The 18,168-nt window shown below is 45.3% G+C and overlaps 1 protein-coding gene across 2 annotated transcripts in view; it reads left to right on the top strand.

The window, feature by feature from the left end:
* The first annotated feature begins 7,712 nt into the window (after positions 1-7,712).
* LOC139322907 (rho GTPase-activating protein 20-like) overlaps positions 7,713-18,168 on the top strand; it is a 64,067-nt gene continuing 53,611 nt past the window's right edge. The window contains exon 1 of one of the 2 annotated variants that reach the window (XM_070952163.1): positions 7,713-8,025. The gene's annotated coding sequence lies outside the window, so the exon portion shown is untranslated. Of the gene's footprint in view, positions 8,026-10,362; positions 10,437-18,168 lie in introns of those variants that run through there. The other variant, XM_070952164.1, reaches the window with a different exon arrangement.

Consider the following 18,168-nt stretch of genomic DNA (forward strand, 5'->3'; position numbering starts at 1 on the left):
AGGTCTATAAAATTTCCGACATATTCAATAGGAGACGGAGCCTTTTCTCCATTTCCCACTCACACTTTTTTCCTTGGCAAAACAAAATGAAAACCCACAAACTTAGAACCAATTCCAAACTGGGAGTTTTCTTTCACCTATAAGGACCACAAAGATGTGGAGGGAGACCTTAGGTGGGGTATCCAGATTAGGAGGACAACATTTCAAAGGTATGTTGAAAATGTAAACACCATTTTTACTGCCTTTGGTGGATTTATAAAAAAGATAAAAATTATTGTACTGAAATACATATATACAATATACAATTCAGACCATTTTTGTTAGGGCTGATGGTCAAAAGTCTGGAAAAAGTGCATGCTATTTTCTTCTTGTATATGACAAGAACAGCAACCCAACTCTGGGAGGAAGTGCAGTTGTGAAAGCTGATGAGACGGCGGAACTGAGGGCTCTGATTACAGAAAAGACCTTGGCCAGATTAAATACCCATTGGAAGCTTCATCTGGACTTTTTGTGGGGAGCAGAAAAAAATGAAATTAGGACATACGGAGTTAATGATGTAATATACCAGTGCCCAAAAAAACTACAACCACATGCCTTAATGATTACTGTTCAGTTGCGCTCACTTCCATTATGATGAAGTGTTTTGAGAGACTGGTAAAGGACTATATGGTTTCATGCCTTCTCCCTACATTTGACTCATTACAGTTTGCCTATCGGAAGAATCTATAGATGATGCACTTTCCTGTGTGCTTCATCTTAGCTTGGCGCAGCTGGAGGAGAAGAATACTCATGTGTGAATGCCGTTGGTTGATTTTAGTTCGGTGTTCAACACAATCATTCCTCAGCATTTGGTGAACAAACTGGGCCAATTAGGTTTCAATACTCCTTTATGTAACTGGATACTTGATTTCCTTAGTGATAGGCCCCAGTTTCTGCAAGTTGGAAGAAAAGTTTCCAACTCCCATCTCCTTGAGTACGGGTTCCTACAGGGCTGGGTCTTGAGTCCACCTTGATGACCCACAACTGCTGTGCCAAATCTGCTACGAATCATATTGTGTGCAGATGACACGGCAGAGGACTTATCTGGGACGACAATGAAGATGCTTATAGGAAGAGGTGAAGGCTCTAGTGGACTGGTGCAATAAAGGTAATCTTGTTTCAGGGGTGAAATGCTCCCAGTTTGGACCGGATCACCCGATCCAGTAGAGATGGCGGCGGGTGGTTCGGAGAACCAGTAGCAAAAATCCCTGCCTCCCCGCCATACCCAGCTGAACCGCGCCATCATCAGAGGCTTTTTTTTTAACTTTTAAAACCATTTTTTCTAAAACCTCTTTGCAAAATAAATGCTTTTAAAAAAAAAGCATAAAACAAAAGCCTCTGATGATCAGGCAACTCAGCTGGAGTTGTCAGAGCCTTTTAAAGGCATTTTTTTTACAACCACTTCATACGAAGAGGTTGTAGAAAAAATGCTTTTAAAAGTGAAAAAAAAAAGTTGGCCACACCTACCCAGTCACATTACCCCCTCCAAGCCATACCCACAGAACTGGTAGTAACAAATTTTACATTTCACCACTGCCTTGTTCTAAATGTTAATAAAACAAAGGAGATCATCGTAGATTTTAGAAAGAGCCACATAGTCATACTCCACTCAGTGTCAAGGATGCAGCTGTAAAAGTGGTCAACAGTATTAAGTATCTGGGGCTGCAGATACTTAACTATCCCAACTGGTCTCTCCACACATCATCCTTAGTGAAGCACGCAAACCAGCGCCTGCATTTCCTGCGTCGGATGAGGAGTGCACATCTTTCTCCTTCTGTCCTGGCCACTTTTTACAGAGGCACAATTGAGAGCATTTAAGAAATTGCATCACTGTTTGGTTTGGTGGTAGCAGTGCCTCAGATAGGAGGTCCATACAGAGAGTGGTAAGGACAGTTATTCTCTATTAGTTTTTATTAGTTTTTTTTATTTTTCCTTTAAAACATTAATAAAAGTATATATGTTTTTCTAAAAAAAGAAAAAAACTAATATTAATAGAAGAAACACCTACAGAGGATGATGTAATTTAAAAAAATTAGATTGTGCAGAAATGGACAGATTAACACTAAAAATAAAAGAAAAAGAAGATACAGAATATTTTCGAACATGGGACTTGCTTCATAAATGGTTGGATAATAGAGGTAGAAATTAGGAGTGGGAAAAGTATTACTACATATAAATAAATAGATCCAGACAATACGCTGTTCACTAAGCACTTATGTATGAAATGTGAAAATATAGAAATAAACTGTAAAAAAATAATAAAAGAAATGCAATCCAACCACTTCATTCCACTTTAGTGCCAGGGTGAGATTAATCCCTTTGTTTATTTAAAGCATTTAACAATTTCCTCTAAAAAACAATGATTAAAAAGTAACCACAAAAGACAGGTCATATTAGTAAAAAATAACAGAAAAAGAAAGGGAACAAAATAAAAGGATAATTGTAATAGATACATTCACAAAGAAAAAAAAGCATAAAATGAACTTTTTAAAAAGTGAAGACACAGCAGTAAATGGAAACAAAATGAGGACCCGGATTGCTGGGGGCAATACACTAATAATAATAATAATAATTTTATTTCTATACCGTCCTTCTCCCGAAGGACTCAGGGCGGTGTACAGCCTATTTAAAAACAGAATAAACATCAATTTAAAATAATTTAAAAGTATTAAATAAATTTGGCTTAATTTAAAACCCCAAAAATTTAAAACATCCAATTTAAAATTATGTTGCTAACCCAGCCTGGCGGAACAATAGGGTCTTGAGTGCGCAGCGAAATACCCGGAGGTCAGAAATCTTACGAATTTCCGGGGGCAGTTCAATCCACAGGGCTGGGGCTCCCACAGAGAAGGCCCTCCCCCTGGGTGTCGCCAGCCGACATGACTTGGCCGATGGCACTCTGAGGAGACCCTCTCTGTGGGAGCGGACTGGCCTGTGGGAGGCTATTGGTGGCAGAAGACTGTCTCGAAGGTACCCGGGTCCTATGCCATGGAGCACTTTAAAGGTGGTGACCAACACCTTGAATTGCACCCGGAAGACCACTGGGAGCCAGTGCAGCTCACGCAGGAGGGGTGTCACATGGGCGCAACGGATTGCACCCATAACCACCCGCGCGGCCACATTCTGGACCAGTTGGAGCCTCCGAATGCTCTTCAAGGGGAGCCCCATGTAGAGAGCATTGCAGTAGTCCAACCGGGAGGTAACAAGGGCGTGAGTGACTGTGCGCAGGGCGTCCCGATCCAGAAAGGGCCGCAACTGGCGAATCAGGATAAAAGGCCCCCCTGGCCACGGCCGTCATATGTTCTTCTAAAGACAGCCGTGCGTCCAGGAGGACACCCAGATTGCGAGCCCTCTCTGTGGGGGGCAAAGATTCACCCCCAATAGTCAGCGACGGCACCTGCTGACTATATCGGGACGCCGGAAGGCACAACCACTCAGTCTTGGAAGGGTTGAGTCTGAGCCTGTTCCTCCCCATCCAGACCCGCACGGCCTCCAGGCAGCGAGACATCACATCAAGGGCATTGTTGGGGTGGTCTGGGGTGGAGATGTACAGCTGAGTGTCGTCAGCGTACAGGTGACACTTCACCCCAAAACCACGGATGATCTCACCCAGCGGCTTCACATAAATGTTGAACAGGAGGGGCGAGAGGACCCACCCTTGTGGCACTCCCCATGCGAGATGCCTCGAGGTCGACCTCTGTCCCCCTGCCAACACAAACTGCGAGCGGTCGGAGAGGAAGGAGAACCACCGCAGAACGGTGCCCCCTATTTCCAACCCCCTCAACCGCCACAGCATGATACCATGGTCGATGGTATCAAAAGCCGCTGAGAGATCTAATAGGACTAGGACAGAGGAACAACCCCTGTCCCGAGCCCTCCAGAGATCATCCACCAACGCGACCAATGCCGTTTCTGTGCTGTGCCCCTGCCTGAAGCCTGACTGGCACGGGTCCAGATAGATAGCTTCATCCAGGTGTCGGGGAAGCTGTCGTGCCACCACGCTCTCAACAACCTTCGCCACAAAACGAAGGTTGGAGACCGGACGATAGTTGGCTAATTCAGCCAGGTCCAGGGAAGGCTTCTTGAGGAGGGGCCTCACTACCGCCTCTTTCAAGGTGGCAGGAAAGGCACCCTCGCTCAAAGAAGCAGTTATAATCCCCTGGAGCCAGCCTCATGTAACCTCCTGGTGGGCCAGTACCAACCAGGAGGGATACAGGTCCAATAAACACGTGGCGGCACTAATCTTACCCAGAACCCTGTCCACATCCTCGGGAGCCACAGGATCAAACTCCTCCCAGATAACATTCTCAAGACCTGCCCTCGTCTCCTCCCGTGGACTCATCCAATCGGAGTCCAAGCCATCCCGAATCCGAACGACTTTATCGTGCAGGAATTGCACAAACTCCTCAGCACGACCCTGCAAGGGATCTTCCTGCACTCCCCCCCGAAGAAGGGAGTGGGTCACCCTAAACAGGGCGGCTGGGCGGTTCTCTGCAGATGCGATAAGAGCGGAAAAATGGTTAGATTTTGCCGCTTTTATCGCCACTAGGTAGGTCTTGATATAAGACCTCACCTGTGTCCGGTCGGAATCAGATTGACTAGTCCTCCAAATGCTCTCTAGGCGTCTGACTCTGACACTGACTCTCTAAATCGCTTAGAGAGGGCTGTAAAGCACTGTGAAGTGGTATATAAGTCTAAGTGCTGTTGTTATTGCTATTAGGTTATGCACACAAAACCATACCCTCCCACACCTGCTGCACCCCCACTGCTGGTCCATGGAGCCAGAAGGGTTGGTGACGGCAGCTACAGACACATAAGTGTCCAGTGCCATCAGGTCTGCAGCCACCATAAGAGCCAATGCAGTCCTAGGCTGCATTAAGAGAGGGATAGAATCAAGATCACATGAACTATTAGCACCACTTAATAATGCATTGATAAGACCACGCTTGGAATACTACATTCAGTTTTGGTTGCCACAATATAAAAAACATGTTGAGACTTTGGAAAGACTGCAGAGAAGAGCAACAAAGATGATTTATGGGTCTGGAGGCTAAAACATATGAAGAACGGTTGCAGAAACTGGGTATGTCTAGTCTAGTGAAAAGAAGACCTAGTGGTGACATGATAGCAATGTTCCAATATTTGAGGGGCTGTGATAAAGAAGAGTGGGTCAACCTGTTTTCCAAAGCACCAGAAGACACGACAAGAAGCAATGGATGGAAATTAATCAAGGAGAAATCCATCTTAGAATTAAGGAGAAATTTCCCGAGAATGAGAACAATTAACTAGTGGAATGACTTGCCTCCAGAAGTTGTAGATAACTTCCATAACTGAAGGTTCTTAACTGGACCAGACAGACATTTCTCTGAAATGGTATAGGATCTGCTGCTTGAACAGGGAAGGGTACTAGAAGATCTCCAAGGTCCCCTCTAACTCTCCCCCACCCTCCACCTCATTTTTCAGTCTTTCCTATTAGACCATGCCCTGCTTAGCTTTGGCTCTAGACTCCAGACCTGTTTGCTAGTGCTGCCAATTGTTGGACAGTCATTGATGTTGAAAAATAAATACACTGAGGTGATTTCATTGGGGCATCCTGATATGAAACGTTTCTTTTATCCCTCCTAAAACTTTTGATTCGTTTTTTTTCTTCAGGGTCAAAGCTTCTGGAAACCATCACAGAACGAGAAGCAAACGCTCCTTGGTCACAAACCACTTCTGTCTCCAAGTGAGCCTGTCAGGTCTGCTGGGCTGGCTCAGCTTTGCTACCTATTAACACCTACATTCTTCCCCCATACCTGATTTAGGTTATCATATCAAATCCGATAGCGTTCTCTGGAAAGAGTCAAGATGACCCAGCAGTTATTGTCAGTCCTGCTATTTTCGGTTTGTTCCATTCCATGTAAAACTTTCCTCTGAGAAAGGAAGCTAAACTCTGAGTCTGAGCTACAGGTTGTGTCTATAAATGGGGATGCAGTTTCCCTGTTCTCTGAATCTGGCATCCTGCAGCCCAGTGTGATGCTGATATATTCATTTACTCCAGAGTATCCTTTGAAATCTGGGCTCAATCCTGGACGAAGCAGTTTAGCTGACATTTTTAAAAAACAAAACATAAGATGAAATTTGAAATTATTTGAAATTTGTGGCTCTCTGAATTTTGCAATGCAGTTTGCCAATTGATGAGAAGCTCCATTTGGGAAATGTCTGGACAAAGTTTATATGTTTGTAAACACAATGAGCAGCCTTGTCTTCTATTACAGATATTATCTTCCAAGGTCAGGATTTTAGGCAATACTGCAAATGAAAACATACTTCTTTGCACCAGAATATGTAGACATTTGCTGTTTGCCAAAACAACATACCAGGCAAAAATTGGCAACCAGGCTGACTGGAAGTCTGTGCCATTTTTTCCCCTAGGGGCATTTACAAAGGCTGTAAAAAAAAGAGAAAGAATTCAAGATAGTGGCCACAACTGCCCAATTGAAGAAGACTGGGATCATCCGGACACAGGGACCATCTTAACTATTTTGACCCCACCCATGGACCCCCTTTCTCTGCCAACACCTCCCCACCCGGTACCCTTGCTGGCTGTTCTAGTGCTAGTCCGTTTGAAGGACCTTCTGGCATTTCGGTAGCTCCTAATGGACTGAGACACACAGCTGAGAAGCCAAGTGTGGCAGCAAAGGGGAAAAGAAAGGGAAGTAAGTTGGAGAGGAAGCCAAGAAACGGTAGATGGACTAGAGAACATTCCTTCTGGGCCTACAAGCACAGCCAACCCCAGATAGCACGAAGCAGGTGGGATACAGGGCCACTCTTTGGAAGACAGCAAAGTCCACATTTTGGACAGAGAGGATGGCTGGTTTGAAAGAGGGGTCCAAGAGGCCATCTATGTCAAAATTAAGCAGCCCTCTCTCAACAGACGGGGGGGGGGAATACGACATCATCTATCTCCAGTCTACAACACAGTCCTTTCAGCAGTTCCAAGAAGGCGCCACACCCAGGATTAAAGTGGAGAAAAAACAGAGCAGGAGAGCCGGGTTGAATTTTAGGGAGAAGTAGCACATTGTTACAAATACAAATAAATTTTATGCTGATAAAATTGGGCTGTGTCTTCAATCTCTGCATCTTAGTCAAAGTACCATAATCAAGTAAGGATTTTTGTTTTACAAAAGCTACATCAAATGCACAGTAACAAAAGAACCGTAGTTCAGTAACAGAATTTCCTTCATTTCCTATTTCTGGGGCCTTCCCAGTCATTCCAGCCTCTCTTGCAGTTGTAAGACCCCTGGCCTATGTGGCCCCTTTCACACTTAGAAAGACTCCTGTCCTTCTCCAGCCCCTCTTGAGGTTTCCCAAACTGCCTTGGCACAGCTCCAAGCAATTTCCCGGCTCTCCTCTCCCCTCTTTCCCTTCCCTTCCCCCTCTCCCTCCTCCTTCCCTGCCCTGGTGCCTCCTCCATGCAAACTTCTTGCTGCAGCCCCCCCACGTCCAGGCTTTGCACACTCATTTTGTAGGGGAAAACTGTCTTCATCCTGAGCCATCGGTGGGGCTTCCAGAATAAAGTCCGGGACAGCTTGCTAAGAGTAAAACTCCTTATTTAGGCAACATGGGGAGGAGCTGCTCAGCTGGTACACCCACCGCTCCTTCCTCTCCTGGCTAACGGGGGGAAAGTCGGCAGGCGAGGAGAAGTTCCTCCAGTCACTCGGTTCTCCAGCTTGGGGCCTGAAGTCCAGCTGACACTCTGCCTGCATTCCTGTCCGGGGATTTACGGGGTCATCCGGACAGCTGGAACGGGAGATGCTTCCCCCCGAGGCTGGGCTCCTCTTTCCCTCTGGGTAGAGGGCCAGGAGGCTGAGGGTAGTAACATGCTGGCAGCAGAAGTCCCGACGGCCAGCCCCCAGGATGACTTCCCTGCAGACAGCTAGCCTGCCACAAGGGCACCGCAAGGAGGGCGTGAGAGCCTGGCTTCTCCCGTAGGTGTGGAGCAAGGTAAGGACCTGGTCAAGGTGGGATGGGAAGTTGGCAACCTCGTTCTCCTTCCGAGAGGCAGCAGCCGGTTCTCCCCTCTGTCTGGAGCCGCAAACTCTGTCCCTGCATTCCTGCCTCCACGTTTCATTTTTTCCAGCGAGTTTTTCTTCTCTTCTGTTTATCACTGGTGTGCTTGTTCTTGGACAACTCCTGCCGAGGAGCCACTAAAAGCTCTTTGGTGCCCCTGTTTTTCCACCCCCTTCTCCTGATTTCACTTTCCGTGCTAGCTGGACAGTGAACCACAACAGGCTGGTCTCTGGAGAGGCTCCATCTGCACACGCAAGATATGTGCACGAGTATTTGCGGCATGCAAGCATTAGTGCGCTCTTCCCCAGTTGCATAAGGCAGCACTGGTTGGAGAAATGAATAAGAGCACTGTTTCTCAACCTGGGCCACTTGAAGATGTGTGGACTTCAACTCCCAGAATTCCCCAGACAGCACACATCTGACATATTGTCAATAAACTGCCAACTGTGGTGAATAAAAAGATATGTAGGAAGCTATCAGGCCAAAGAGCAATGCCAGGGAAGGACCTGGAAGCTGTTCAAGAATAGAGAAGCAATCACACATGTCTAATGGGGGCTATGATCTGACCGCGCTGGGTGGGCATTTCTGGGAAATGTGGTCCAGTACAGCCCCTGGTCTGAGAAAACCCTGAGATGTGACATGGCCCCCGAGGCCATTCTGCTCTGCCTCTTTCTCCTGCAACTCATATGTAGGTACAGGCAGATGCTCGGGGATGGGGTGGGGTGGGGGAGTAAATATTATGAGTAAGATTAGATTAGATTAGATTAGATTAGATTAGATTAGATTAGATTAGATTAGATTAGATTAGATCAACAGAGTTGGAAGGGACCTTGTAGGTCATCTAGTCCAACCCCCTGTCCAAGTAGGAGACCCTACACCATTTCTGACAAATGGCAGTCCAGTCTCTTCTTGAAAGCCTCCAGTGATGAAGCTCCCACAACTTCCGAAGGCAAGCTGTTTCCATTGGTTAATTGCTCTCACTGTCAGAAAATTTCTCCTTATTTCCAGGTTGAATCTCTCCTTGATCAGTTTCCATCCATTATTCCTTGTCCGGCCTTCAGGTGCTTTGGAAAACAGCTTGACCCCTTCCTCTCTGTGGCAGCCCCTCAAATATTGGAAGACAGCTATCATGTCTCCCCTGGTCCTTCTCTTCACTAGATAAGCCATGTCCAGTTCCTGTAACCGTTCTTCATATGTTTTAGTCTCCAGTCCCCTCATCATCCTGGTTGCTCTTCTCTGCACTTTTTCTAGAGTCTCAACCTCTTTTTTATAGTGTGGTGTCCAAAACTGGACACAGTATTCTAGGTGTGGTCTTACTAAGGCTTTATAGAGTGGTATTAGTATCTCACTTGATCTGGATTGTATCCCTCTGTTAATATAGCTTAAGACTGCATTGGCTTTTTTGGCTGCCGCTGCACACTGCTGGTTCATATTTAGCTGGTTGTCCACTAAGACTTCAAGATCCCTCTCACAGTTACTGCTATTAAGCCTAGTTTCACCCAGTCTGTATGTGTGCTTTTGGTTTTTCTTGCCTAAGTGTAAGTCTTTACTTTTCTCTTTGTTGAATTTCATTTTGTTAGATAGGGCCCAGTGTTCAAGTCTGGATCTTGAGCCTATCTGCTAGGGTGTTAGCTATTCCTGCCAGCTTAGTATCATCTGCAAATTTTGTAAATTCCCCTTCTATACTCTCATCTAAGTTATTTATGAAGATATTGAAGAGTACTGGCCCTAAGACGGAACCTTGTGGTACCCCACTGCTTACTTCGGTCCATGTAGAGGTAGACTCATTAAGGACTACTCTTTGAGTGCAGTTTGTCAGCCAGTTACGAATCTGTTTGATGGTGATGCTGTCTATCCCACTTTTTTCTAGCTTACGAAGAAGGAGGTTGTGGTCTACTTTGTTGAATGCCTTGCTGAAGTGTAAATATATTATGTCCACAGTATTTCGCTGGTTGTCTAATTTAGTCACTATGTTGAAGAACGAAATAAGACTGGATTGGCATGATCTGTTTTTAACAAACTCGTGCTGACTTCTAGTTATTACTTTACTCGTTTCTAGATGTTGGCAGATCTAGGTTTTTTTTTTTTTATTATCTTTTCCAGTATCTTCCCAGGAATTGATGTTAGGCCGATTGGTCTGTAGTTTCCTGGGTCTGTTTTTTTCCCCCTTTTTTGAAGATGGGAACCACATCAGCTCTTTTCCAGTCCTCTGGTAGTTCCCAGGTGCTCCAGGATTTTTGAAAGATGTGGTACAATGGTTCTGAGATGACATCTGCCAGCTCCTTTAGAACTTTGGGATGCAATCTGTCAGGTCCCGGTGATTTGTACTCATCACGATCAGACAGGTATTCTCTTACTATTTTTTTGCTTAATTTAACTTTTATTTCTAGTCTGTCTTTTACAGTTATGTTTTTGGTAGTTTGGGCTATAGTTTCCTTTTGTGTGAAGACTGATGCAGAGAATGAGTTAAGCAGCTCTACTTTCTCTCTGTTGCCTGTTACTTCCTTGCCATCTTCTCTCTTTAGTGGACTGACTGTTTCCTTGATTTTTTCCTTGATTTTTCTTTTCTGAAAGATGAATCCCTTCCCAAACCTGTTCAAGTCAAAAGAAATCCTTTCCAATCTCCTGGCTCTGATGACCTGGATGCTATGTATGTCACTTTATGCAATTCAGCAGATCCGTTATAGGACTTTGGGAAGAAGGTCTTACCAGAAAGAAGCAAGTAATCTGTCAAAAGTTAAGTTTTCCCTGTTTGATAGTAATTCACCCCACAGCCATGTTTTGAAGAGAAGTTTGATGCTCGTACCTTTAGAGCAGATCACCATCCGGTCTTGTGAAACCTTTGCCTGCTGTTCTTAGAGATCCAGCTGCAGAGAAGACAAAATCTGGCCAGGGATTTTTTTTTCCCGCTAGAAAAGACTGCAATCATGCCATTTTCCCAGTAGATCCAATAGGCCAACCAGTCATCAGTCCTCCCTGCTTAAAAGATGCCACAGCTGCTGAGTGTCCTTGGGTGCAAGCAGCAGCAGGCCTGCAGCCCCCCAGAGCCCACCAGTTTCTTCCCAGAAAGCTCATCATTTCCAGACGTCACTCTGCCTTCTTGTTTCCAAGAAATTGTCCTATCTGAACATAATAGAGGTTCCATCAGTCTTGACACCTAATATAAGGCTGTCAGATTTTTAGACTGTGTGGAAGGAAATATTCCCGGGGAGGGGGATTATTTTACAATGGCTACACCCTTCTTGTCAGGCCATGTCTAGAAGGTGCTAACCTATGGTGTCCAACAGATGTCAGGTTCTCTGCCTGCACTGTTCAGCATGTGCATGAAACAGCTTTTCAGCATTCATCTTCTCATTCTTGTGGGTCTTTTTAAAATAATGCAAAAATTATCAGGTTCATTTAATGACCATTCAAAGTTACAATGGCACTGAAAAGAAGTGACTTATGGTCGTTTTTCAGTTACGACCTTTGCAGCATCTCCATGGTCACGTGACCAAAATTCAGATGGTTGAAAACTGACTCATACTTATGACCGTTGCTGTGTCCCAAGGTCACGTGATCCCCTTTTGCGACCTTCTGACAAGCAAAGCCAGATTCACTTAACAACCGAGTTACTAACTTATCAACTGCAGTGATTCACTTAACAACTGTGGCAAAAGGGTCGTAAAATGGGACAAAGCTCACTTAACAAATGTCTCACTTAACAACAGAGATTTTGGATTCAATTGTGGTCTTAGGTCGAGGAGTACTCAGAAGTTGCAGGCAAGCAAGCAGAGAATGACAGCAGAGAAAGAGGATGAGAGTTGGCCTTCCTCATATATATATATATTTTAAAATTTGATTTATATGCCGCCCTTCTCCGGAGACTCAGGGCAGCTTACAATGTGTTAAGCAATAGCCCTCATACTTTTGTATATTTTACAAAGTCAGCTTATTGCCCCCACAAACTGGGTCCTCAATTTACCTACCTTAGAAAGGATGGAAGGCTGAGTCAACCTTGAGCCTGGCAAGATTCGAACTTACTAATTGCAGACAGCTGGAGTTAAATTACAATGCATTAGTCTGCTGAGCTATCCAGCTCAGATGGGCAGGTTACTCTCAAGGAAACCTGCCCCATTTCAAAATGGCCACACTCCATTCATGCCTCATTTAACATCTCCAGCATCTGTCAACCACGTCCGACTCCTTGAAAAAGACATGGCAACCTCAAAGATGCCTTCAACTTTCAATTAACTTCCTCATTTCCTGTTCCAGATTGTCAACTCATGGACCTCAAACCAATGGACACCCCCCCCACTGCCCCATCCTGCAGATCTTTTTCTCATCAGCACAGCTGGTGGAGGCCTGAATCCCTTCCTCAAGGCTCCGAGGGCCCCCCATTCTAAGCTTTCCAAAGAAATCTTTTCCCAATGTGTCCCCACCAAGAGACACAGACCAGGCAGAAAGGGGGGCCACCCCGCTGCGCACACACTTTGCCAGATAAACGACAACTGAAATCTTCATAAGAGTACCGTGGGGGTGGGGGTGGGGGTGGGTGGGAGGTGTGTCTCTCCTTGGGCAGAGACAAGTGAGGGCTTTCTAAGTGTTGGAAGGGAGGAATATTGCATGGGCTCCTACAGCAAAATGTGACCAACTCATTTGAGAGCACTTTCCAAAAAAGGATTGTCATGGTAAATGTGGTTGGCTGTAACACATGCATCCCCCTCCTACCCGGAGGTCCAAGTACACTAGAAGAGGACAAAGGTAGCTGCCCTGGGACAGTTTGGACAATCAAAAAGGGCGGAATTTTTATAAAACATAGTGCAGACAGGACTGGAATATTTTTTTTTACGTAAAAGGTGTTTTTTAACTTTATACAAAAGTTAAAGTTCAGACTCTATTTACATGGAATGACAATTTCAAAATCTGGTCAGAAATGTGCACTTTAGTCATAGGCTACATTTGTATATCACACTTAGCTTGGTTACGGAATGTAGCCCATTTCTAAGTTCTCACAATACATAAAATTGTAACATAACCAAACAAGATGGATTCCCACCACAAGCTGAGCCAAAGAAGCCAAGATGAAATTGAAGAGGGCTGAGTGTCTGGGGCAAATGAAGCTGGTGAGCTTTAGAGTATGTGAGCATCTTGTGTGAGCCTAGACAGTGGGGCTGACATCTGCTCCCACTTTCTTAACAGTTTTCTTTTCCTACGAAGAAGACATCTGTTGTCCCCTTGTTAGTTGGGCGTTTCAGATCCCTCTTGGTGATGTGTTTGAGCCATGCCTGGTTGTTAGATGATGTGTGTGTGTGTGTTTGTGTGTGTTCTCTTGCTGGTCTTCCATGTCCTCCATAGTTCTAAATTGAACCTCTCTGATAGATTTCCATCCGTTACTTATTGACCTGCCTTCAGATGCTTTGGAGATTAGGTTGACCCCCTCTTCTTTGTGACAGCCCCTTACATATTGGGAACACCACTATCATGTCACCCCAGGCCTTCTCTTTGTTAGACTAGACACTCCCAGTTCTTGCAACCTCTCTTCATATGTATTAGCCTTCAGCCCCCTAATCATCTTTGTTGCTCTCCTCTGCACTCTTTCTTTTGTATCTGCAAACTTCTTTTTTCTATCATGCTGCCCAGAACTCTCTGGTTGCAGAGAGAGTCTCTCCCCATCTCTCCTCAGCCTTTCCAAAAAGGCCTGGGGACGGGGGGGGGAACGGGGGGAGGAGAAGATTTTGGTAATCAGGTTGAAGCTTGGGAAGCCAAGGGGGCTGCGGCCAGCTGGGCAGAAGGAAAACGGCATTCCTGCCCAAACTGCCCTGCTGTCTCTTTCCATGAGAATTTCACTGCAACGTTCCTCCCCTTTGGAAAAAAGACAAAAACAAAGTTCCTTTAGCATCAAAAAGGATGACTTTCTAACGCTGGGAGAAATTTTATCACAGCCCAATACAATTAATTCAACTGAAACTTAGTCCAAAAAGAAAATTTAAACAGTTTGTCTAGGGGTCAAGGTACACAAAATGCTAAGTGGCTTCTTAAATTTCATAACTGGGATTCTTTTCCACCACAGCAATAATTTAAAGGGCTGTTTTAAGAGAAACTTGAGACACTCTTTTCATTTTCAGATTTATAAGCTGTTTGATGTGAAGGCTCACTGTTTGTTGAATTTGGAGCATTTATCACTTCCCAACTTCTCAGAACTTCACTGAGGCTGGGCTCTGTGATTCTGTAGAGCTATGGCCTCATCCTTCTTCATCCTCCTTTTGCCGCTCAACAAATAGCATTTGCAGTCATTGTAAATAGGTTTTGATCAGAAGTGCCAGAAGCAGGAACAAAGGCTGGGCGATGGCCGGCAGCTTCGAGCATGCCTAAAAAACACGGTCTGCCTGCAACTTTAAGAGAATGAAGGCGACATGTTTTAAGTAAGGCTTCTTCCTGTAAATTGTATGCTGGCAAACTGAGGCGTTCTCTATTTGAGGCCTTCTATGGGGAAGCCATGCCATCGACTGCCGATGGCTTTACGAGCTGTGTGGGATGCTTGCTTTATGTAAAAACTGGGGGTCTTTATTGGAAAGGGCAGGCAGAGCTGAGAAGATAATTTCTGGCTTACTGGAGGGAAATCTTGGAGTTTTTACACCTGGGGCATGCTGGCCAAAGGGCACCACACATGATGTGACCCTGCATTCAGCACAGAGACACATCATGGCGATCTATGCAGATTCCTAAGAATTGGGGGCAGGAAGGGAACCCCTCTTAGGCTGCCTTTCCCTCTAGTGTTCCCACCGGCGTGTGGCCAGGGAGTTCTGACAGCAGCATCCCTCTCCAGTTCTCCTACTCAAAGGCAACATCAGCTCAAGCTGAAGTATCTCTGGGCAGCTGTGCAGACCACGAGGAGATGCCCAAAGTGCTGCAACCAGAATTGGCTGCTTCAAAGTTGGATAAAGGATCAAAGCCATGTTCTGAATCAGAAGGAGGAAAAAACCCGCTCCCAGTCCCCCATCTCTTCAGAAATCTACAAGCATAAGAGACTCACTGTTCTCTTGAGGCTGAAAACAGCCTTGCACTTTCTCCAAAGTTTTTGTCTCCTAAGAAAGTGGTTTCTGTTTTCTACTTTCTGGGTGCTGGTGTTTGTTTTTTAAATTTTAATTCTCTCTTGCCGAAGGTGCTGTGCTTGCATTCTTGGAGGCAGAGAAGGCTGCTTTTTCTGGTGAGGTTTTGTTCTTTCCATCCCTTTGTGGATGCCTCCCTCCCCACTTTCCCAAGTGGAAATGTCCCCAGGAGGAACTGCTGGCTGAAGTCTCCCCATGGAATTGAATGGAAGTGGAGACAGCGGGAGGTCACAGAGAGGGAAAACTGGGCAAGAAAGCGCCTGTGCGCTTTCAGCAGGATGCTGAATTGGACAATGGGGAAGGGGGTGGCTAACTCACAGGTAGACCAGGTATAAATGGGACTGTAGAGGAGCATCTACAGGGAGAGTCAAGAAAGTCAAGATGGTGCCTGCAACCAGGTCATCAAAGCTCTGGTCTTGCAATACACATTAAAAATCAGTCTGGCCTTTGTTGGAATGATTGCCAACAAAGCAATCAAGCAATCTTGATTTTTTTTTTTTGGTTGACACCCTCTGTGGATGCTCTGGGTTTACAGCCCCATTTTTACCTAATCTAGTATCTGAGTTAAACACCTGTGGATGCCCCCGGGCTGGTTAGCTCAGATTCTTTGTCTTGTAGGAACTAGCCATCATTCTGCCAGCTTGTGTGAAGGTGGCCATTGCATTCAGTTCCACTCTGATCTATTTTTTTTTGGCCATAGATGAACAGTTGTGCTTGGCTAGCATATGGTTTGGTGTGTTGGAAAAATGCGGCCTCTCTCTCTCTTCCATCTTCAGTGCAGCCAAGCCTCGTGTCACCACAGCAGTGTCTGCCTGATGCTCCAGATTGCCCACTTGGGAGCTTGTAATGAAAAGAAAATGCATTCACAAACTGCGTCCCATGCCCTTCCGTGTTTTTGCCCACTCTCTTGAAGAGCAGGGATTGTAGTCTGACCTCCTTACACAAAGAAGACTTGCTAGCCCAGTGAAGGCACCAGTCCTTTGCAAACCTTTGTTGGAAATAAGTAACTCTATAGTGCTGACAAATGTCTGGGAAACTTTGTGAGCTCAAAATAATCTGATCTTCCAAAAACAGACAGGGTGGGGTTACGTTTGCATCCAGCATTAAGAGACCAAGAAAACAGGATGTTTTTTCCCCTATGATAGAACTTATTTGTTCTGTTCCTCACTGAAATGTCGAGTGAGGGCCAGAGTTTTGCTTTCGGAGCTGCCAGAAAATGTTTAGAAAAAGAAGAGAGCAAAGAGATAAAAAAAAAACCCAAGAAACCACGGAGGAAAAAGCAACAGAGAAAGAAACTTTGATTTCTGTAAACTAAGAGTAGGTGGGACTATTCTGACCTCTTAGATATGGTGAACTTCAACTCCCATAATCCCCAGCTAGCATGGCCAGGCCTGGTTTTCTGACAGATTATGGGCGTTCAGACTGGAGAAGTCTATTTTTAACAATAATTATAGGGGACTTCTGATACATTCGAAATTATGAGGTCTCTCATCCTTATGGGAGAGCAATACTAGCAGAATGGGAGAATGGAAATCGCACTCAATAACCAAGAAAAATAAACAGACCATTAACGGAGCCCAGCCGGAAAAGTTGCCAACCGTCTCAGGACAGAAGCGATGATGACATGTTGTTTTCAATTCTGTCTCGATGCTGTCCTTCAAAGGTGCTGCGACTGGAAAGAGACCACTGGCTGCAAAGGTCTCATCCGACATGGGCAGCTGGTGGCCCATGAAGACAAAGCTCACCTGTCAGTTGTGCCTCGGGGACCCCAGAAGCCAATGGCAGCTTTCCACGATCTGCTTCTGGCAGGACATCACAAGTGGCCTTGAGGAAATGTTGTATATAGAGTGTGTCTCTGTACGCATTTGATTTCTTGGAAACATTCAGTCCCCTTTTGAGCATAAGAGAAACTCCATCGGGAATGTTCTGGTTTTTACAGAAGCACCTAGATAGCAACTCTAAAAATAGCTAGAAAGGAAATAAAATCACCTCTGAGTCTGCCTAAGCAGCGTTTTCCTGTCAACTAGCCCTCTGTTGGGAAGGGCCCCTCTTTCCTGGGCTGGACCTGTTGGTGGAGGCTCATCCCTCCAGGCATCGTGTGGATCTCATGCAGTTTCTTTTGAGCCGGAGAGCAAATCCCCCGGGACAGATAGGAAGGAGCCTTTATTTTATGTTGATTCTGTGCTGAAGGCAAAAGCCAGCTCTCTTTAAAATGTTTTTTAAAGTTCTTTTTAAGAACCTTTGATCAGTGGAATGCCTTGCCTCCTGAAGTTGTGGACGCTTCATCACTGAGGTTTTTAAGAAGAGTTTTGACTCTGTAGTGACAGAGGGTCTCCTGCTTGAGTAGAGGGTTGGACTGGAAGACCTCCAAGGTCCCTTCCAACTCTGTTGTTCTCTTCTGTTCTGCTGTCACCCTTGCTCTGCTTTGTGTATCAGCTGAAAGTAGGTTTATGTTCAGAGACATACTTAGCATTAGGCTCTTAAAGCAAGTGGCAGCACATGTTTGTGAAGTCACAGTGAAACTCACACTGGATTAAGAGCTCCCTACTTCTATGTTGGACCAAGGAAGGAGGAAAAAGTGTCTTCTTTATACATGCCACCAGGCCAGAGTTTGCATAAACTGCCTCAAGGTATTCTGACTTTGGGCAGGCTGGCACAGCTTTTCTTCTCTGCTCAGTCAACCTCTCAGGAGTTCTTGCGGTTGAATATTGGTGGTAAGCATTTTTTACCACAGGTTGGGCTCCAGAAGGACAGACAAGTGGCAACAATATAGTAGTAGTAGTAGCAGCCATGAAGACCCAACATTAAAATTGAAAAAGGGTAGGAGAACCAATTTATTCCCTCTTATCATGTTTTCTCCTGTTCCTTCTTGGCTGAAAGGGTAGGAACATGGGTGGGTGGGGGGGTCTCCATTTTGGCAGGCAGGTAATGCAACTAAAGTGGCCTTTTGTGGCAACAAGACTGCAAGTGGTCAGATAGCCTCTTT

The sequence above is a fragment of the Pituophis catenifer genome, unplaced genomic scaffold (genome assembly GCF_029215685.1).
Source record: "Pituophis catenifer annectens isolate HBS135680 unplaced genomic scaffold, rPitCat1.0.hap2 SCAF_11, whole genome shotgun sequence".
Taxonomy (NCBI): Eukaryota; Metazoa; Chordata; class Lepidosauria; order Squamata; family Colubridae; genus Pituophis; species Pituophis catenifer.